Raw genomic sequence first — 6,084 nt, 5'->3', positions numbered from 1 at the left:
TCAAGTCCTTGGTTGGGTGAAGGGACTGAGTGTGAGCACAATCCCCCCAGGAATCTCAGGGTACCTTGGAGAGAAGGGCTGATTCTATGGGGTCCTCCTGTTTCTCTAGAAAGGAGCCAGTGACTCTTCTCTGAGGACCATTTTCTGGATCTCATAGGAGGGGTTCAGACTCTCACCTCCCAAGCCAGCAAGGGGCCCTGTGGTTACTGCGCAACAGAACCAGGCAGAGCTCTGGCTTGAAGTCCCAGCTCCTTCCTCAGTCCATCAAGGAGGAAGGGCCCGACACTGCATTGCACTGACTGCCCTGACCAAGGACAGACCACTGGGGGCCCAGCTAGGAGGACACACTGGAGAATGGATCGAAGAGTTAAGGTAAAATTGCTCCTACCCCTCAAATCGGGCTCACCTCCAAGATGTCGTGGAGCCTGTCGCTGTCTGGGGACTCTACCGGCAGGTTCCCCAGCAGGGCATCCATGAGGTTTGGCAAGACCCTATGCAGATCCTGCAAGCAAGGGAGAGCCATGGCTCAGAGCTAGGGAAACTGGGGCTACACCTGCCACAGGATGGGAAGAAGGGTCTCTGGGAAGCGCTGGTGAGACCCCCAAAACACATATCCTGGCCTCCCTCATTCACATCCCACTGCAGGCAATTAGCCAGGATTCATGGCAGGATGACAGCAGGCCCTTCGATCCATGATTTAAGCATGATCTACCTGGAGGTGGGTGGTGTCCTTCTCCGTGCCCAGGGTGAAGACGGCATGCGGGGCAGCTCGAAGGAGGTGGGTCTCTAGCTCTGGCTCCAGGGCAGCTGTCGTGGTGCTGGCAGGAGAGAGGAGCTGGTATTAGACCGTGCAGTGCGGAGACGGCACTGGTACCAACCCGGACGTGAAACTGCAGGGAAATAGACACATCTTGACGAGAATGGAAACTGAGGCACCGAGCCAGGGAATGACAAGGCCAAGGTTTCCCAGACAGACAGTGGCAAGGTAGGAATAGAGCCTGTTCCCTGGACCCTGCTGCCCCCTCCTCTATCTGATCCCGGGAGTGAGCCTCTCCCCAAAGCCACTGCAAAGTAACTGGAGGGAAAAGAACGGCCCAGCCAGGAGAGTGTGAACCTTCCCAGCACCTCTGCCACAGGAGTCACCCTTGGGAGGGGCAGTGACTCCCAGCCGGGGGCCTCAGCAGCACCGGGATTCGGGGAACCAGGGGGAGGGTCTCGGTACCTGAGGTTGCCCACAGCAATCAGGGAGTTAGCAAGGATGACGCTGGGTGGAGAGATATCAGGCAGCTCCTCAATGAGCTCCTGTGACACCCAAAGGAGACAAAGGAGCGTGAGATTTGGACCTGACTGACGCTTCTGAGTAAGGAGATAACACAGCCAGCACCCCACACAGCCCGCAGGTCCCCCCACCTGCCTCCTGCTCCTCCGATTCCTACGCAGTAGTGACCAATCTCAGAATTTCTCCCATCTCTTCTCCCCAATCTTCAGCCCCAGCAATCCCTGGCCTCAGCTACCCCCCCCAGCACCAGCCATCCCCCATCCATTAGGCTGGGGTGACCGCTGCCCCTCCCATATCTCTGTCCTCCCTCCAGCGGCTGGGCGCCGTGTCTCTCTCACCACAATAATCTCTACAACAGCCGCCTAGCAGCAGTGCGGCTCCAATGTGTCCTGCTCTCTCTGCTGTGCAGCGAGACACGCAGGGTGGATGGCATGCAGGAACATGAGCTGCTGGGCCTCGTCCTGCACCCATCAGGAGTGGGGTTAGGGGAGACAGAGCCAGTTAGCCAGGGACCTCCCTGCCTCACCCACGCCAGCTGCAGGACTCAGGCCTGAATGGGGGGTAGTCGAAATCACCCACGACTCCTACACAAGCAGAGTCAGGAATTGGGACAGTGCCTGTGGGGGGAGGAGACCCTGGCTGGTGTATGACAAACACCCCAATCATGGGGGTCCCAGATGATGGTAGAGAAAAGTCCCCGTTAGGGCTGGTGGATCATCGGAGACAAGACGCTCTGCAGGGGGTCAGGGTGCTGGGAAGGGGCAGGACAATCTCAGTTCCAGCACAGCTGGGGAATGTTTTCACCTTTTCTTGGCCTTGCAGTTGCTCTTGGGTGTTCTTGACAGCAGCCTCCTCCATGGCAACGTTCACCCATTCCTCCTCCTCGTCCTCCGAGTCCCTGGCGGTCCCTGCACCAGGGACAGAAGTGGGGAGGCTAACTCCTGTTCCACTCGGAGGAAAGACAGGGGCATGGTGGGGCAATGTGCCCCCTCTCCACCTCTAGGACCCGGGGGGGGGGGATCAGACCCCACACTCCCACCTCTCAGTGATGCCTTCAGCCCCCAACTCCTTCAGGAGCCCAAAGCTAAGAGAGCCCCCCAGACTGTCCTGGACTTCCTGCGTGGTGTTCACCTACCCCAACCTGGAGCATCAAGGACCAAAGTGGAAGCATCTAGTATCGGTGGGGTTTATGTGGCTCAGGCCTGACACCTGGGCTGGGGATCTGCCCGCAAAGCACTGGTCGAGTGCCTGGGCCCAGGGTGGCTTCTCACAGTCCCCTCCTCACCTCTTCCTGAGTCCAGCCTGGCTTCTCAGCTGAAACAAAGCAGCAGCGCCCCTCCCTGAGTCCCAGGAGCTGCTGCTGTTCCATGGGGAGTGGGCCAAGTTACTGGTGCTGGGACAGAGACCCTTCACCTTCTGCCCTGGGGAGGCTGGAATGTCCTCAGTGACCGGGCAGGGCAATACCTCCTCCTGGGAATCAGGGCTGAGCTCCTGGGACCTGTGCTTCCCACACAACAAACCCCAGAGCCACCCAGCCCGGCTCCCCTCCTGGGTTGGGTCCTACCTGCCCAGCCGCATCCTGGGACAGCTCCATTTCGGCCTGGCTGGTGCCTCTCCCACCTCGGTGCCTGCACTGGGAGCGGGTTTCCTCCACCAGAAGGCTGGGCGCTTCCACCTCCTGGCTCAGGCGGGAACTCCTTCCCCGCCAGAGGGGACAAAGGGACCGCTCTGCTCCTGGGGAAGATGGCAGCTGCTTCCCTCAGGCTCTGAGGCCACCTGCAGAGCCTTCTTTCTCAACATCCTCAGGAGCCTGGCTAGAATGGAACCGAGCGAGGAGCAGCCATGAGTGTGGGCCCAAGGCAGCCTCTCACTAACCGCCCTGTTTGGTCCCTCCCCATCCCTGTCCCTGACAGAGCAGCTCCTCCTCCCCACACAGGGGTGCAGGGAGTGCAATCTACACACACTGCCAGGAGGTCATTGCATCATCTGCTCCCAACGTTCCCCCTCGTCATCCCTGGTGCAGCAATACCCGGGGAGTCTCCTCCTTTTCCAGCACTGGGGTCAGTCACAAAGACCACCTGTCACTTTGGAGGAACAGTTCCCACCTCCATCCCAGGCCACACCCCCCCTCCAGGCTAGAGAAGGAACAGAATCCAGGAGTCCAGATTTCTCCTGGGAAACCATTCCTCACGTCATAGTCCCTAGACATAGCAAGCCCTGGGTCTCCTTGTTTCCCATTGATTTCCATGCTCAGCAGCTCACAGGGTCTAGCCCAGTTCAGAGACTCTCAGCCTTGGGAACAGTCTCCCACAAGGGAAGGGCTGGGAGCCCCATTGCTGGGACCTTTCCAAACACACTGGAGATGGCTCTGGAGAAGCCCCTCCCCTGACTGAAAGCGAGGGACTCCTGGGGTCGCTTTGCAAATCCAATCTCCTTTTGGAGAGATTCTCTCCCCCTCTTTCTGCCTCTCCCCAGACAGACGGGGGATGCCACAGAGGAACCCTAATGCCACTCACTTGCTCTAGGTGATAAAGCGATGCATGGTGGATGTTCAGGGTGGCCAGCTGTTGCTCTCCCACCTCCTCATTCTCCAAGCCCAAGGCAGCCTGGAAAGGGTGGTGACCTGAGGAATTACCCTGCCGAGCCAGCAGGCAGGGTGGTGACACTGGGTGATCGACTGGCTGTGAAGAAAGAGTCTGTCTTATTGCCAAGGGACGGAGTAACTCAGCCAGCAGCAGGGGGTGCAGAACATTGCCCTAGTGCAGGGGAGACAGCGCCTCCCAGATCGTGACATCCCAGCACTTTACACAGCTTCCTGGAGCCTGCTGCTTTTATCAATTTCAAAATAATAAAATACAAATCAAATAGAATATTTCAGGTCTTCAATTAGGTCATAATCTGATCTGAGTAAATGTGATAGGACACCTCTTATTATCTCCTGCTCCAAGTGATACTCTCCAATGGATCCCCATCCTCCCCGCACCGTGAGGTAGGTAGGAGCGGATTCTTATCCCTACTTGAAAGAGGGAGAAGCAAAGACTGAGAAAGGAGAATTGACTTGTCTTAGGTCACACAGCCTGTCAGTGGCAGAGTTGGGAATAGGACCCAAGAGCCCAGACTTTCAGACTAACCATTGCATCTTGAATTTCATACATTGAATGACCTGAATAAAGAAAAGGAGTACCTGTGGCACCTTAGAGACTAACCAATTTACTTGAGCATAAGTTTTCGTGAGTTACAGCATCCGATGAAGTCAGCTGTAGCTCACGAAAGTTTACGCTCAAATAAATTGGTTAGTCTCTAAGGTGCCACAAGTACTCCTTTTCTTTTTGCGAATACAGACTAACACGGCTGTTACTCTGAGAACTCAATAAAGTGTTCTCAGATGAACAACCACAGTTCAAAGTAATTATTCACAAAGTATTTTAGAAGAACTGGAATGTTAGAGAGAATCATGAACTGCTCAGAGACAATTAATGCCGAGAAGCAGCAAAATTTGTCAACCATACGACTGGTTAGGTCTTATTTACTTGGTCTTAGAAGAGACCAACAGGACTGAGTCAACTCCCTGTTAATAATCCCCTGCTCAGCCAATCAGGGGAGAGGGGTGGGAGGCTGTGGGTTCTCACCAGAGAGCAGAAAGGATGGCTCCGGTCACCAGTGGGGATCACTGTCCAAGCACTATTTCAGTTCCACATTTTTGGGGAACATCCCACAATGGGAACTGCAGAGCACCCCCGGACACACACATACACATACCCCTCTCCTGGTGGTGGGATGGGGAACAGAGGTAAGGACAAAAGAAGTAAGAGATGAAGAGAAAGGAGGAAGGGATGGAGGAAAAGGTAAAACCAAAAGGACACACCCTAATCTCCCCAGTGATTCTAAGGGACAAAATCCTAGGTGGGGAATAAAATTCTGCCACCTTAAACTAGCGTTTTCCATGCCTAGATTTCAGCTGGCACCAGATGGATCAGACTGAACAGGTTCCAAACCTCTCAGAGGCTCTTACCTTCTCAACAGGGACATCTGTTTTCTCGTAAAATCTGTAAAAGGAAAGGAGGAAACTCCAAGGAGATTTCTCCTCGCGCTCACGAATGTAAACCCTAATACTCTCTCAGTCCTCAAAGAGAGACCTTGAGTAGGAATCTTGCTGAAGCAAAGCCACAGGGATCTCTTGACGTTTCCCTGGCCCTGTGCCCCTGTCCTGTCTGGATGATGTCAGCATCTCTCTGTGAGGTCACCACCTTCCCATCACCTTTGACCAATAGGCTGAGCTCCTGCAAAAGGCCTTTGTGATCTCACTGCCACACCCATCCCTCCCCTCCACAGCTAATGTCCTGCTGCTGTCAATGAGGGTTCATTCTGGGAAGCAAGCCAGCTAGACACAGTGGTGCAGGGAGTGCAATATACATACACTGCCAGGAGTTCATTGCATCATCTGCTCCCAGCGTTCCCCCTCGTCATCCCTGGTGCAGCAATACCCGGGGAGTCTCCTCCTTTTCCAGCACTGGGGTCAGTCACAAAGACCATTGGTCACTTTGAACAAGCAGCTTCCTCCTGCCATTCCAGGCCACACTCCCAACCCAGGCTAGAGAAGGAACAGAATCCAGGAGTCCAGACTTCTCCTAGGAAACCATTCCCCACGTCAAGGTCCACCTCAGCCAATCGGGGTAAAGGCTGAAGGGCGGGAGGCTGCGGTTTCTCACCAGAGAGCCCAAAGGATGGCCCCGGTCACCGGTGGGGATCACTGTCCGAGCACTATTTCAGCCCCACATTTTTGGGTGGCCATCCCACAATGGAAG

General features: G+C 55.3%; 1 long non-coding RNA gene across 1 annotated transcript; it reads right to left on the bottom strand.

Annotated features, from left to right (window-relative positions):
* Window positions 1-437: 437 nt before the first annotated feature.
* On the bottom strand, window positions 438-2,257 carry LOC140908342 (uncharacterized). The gene is made up of 3 exons (XR_012157840.2): window positions 2,084-2,257; window positions 713-818; window positions 438-502 (listed from the first exon to the last, which is right to left on the bottom strand). It is a non-coding gene; the product is annotated as an uncharacterized LOC140908342 (long non-coding RNA).
* Window positions 2,258-6,084: the final 3,827 nt, after the last annotated feature.

This window comes from Lepidochelys kempii, chromosome 3 (assembly GCF_965140285.1).
Source record: "Lepidochelys kempii isolate rLepKem1 chromosome 3, rLepKem1.hap1, whole genome shotgun sequence".
Lineage (NCBI taxonomy): Eukaryota > Metazoa > Chordata > Testudines > Cheloniidae > Lepidochelys > Lepidochelys kempii.
Note: the sequence above shows the minus strand (reverse complement) of the source record. Positions and strands in the feature narration are given on the sequence as shown.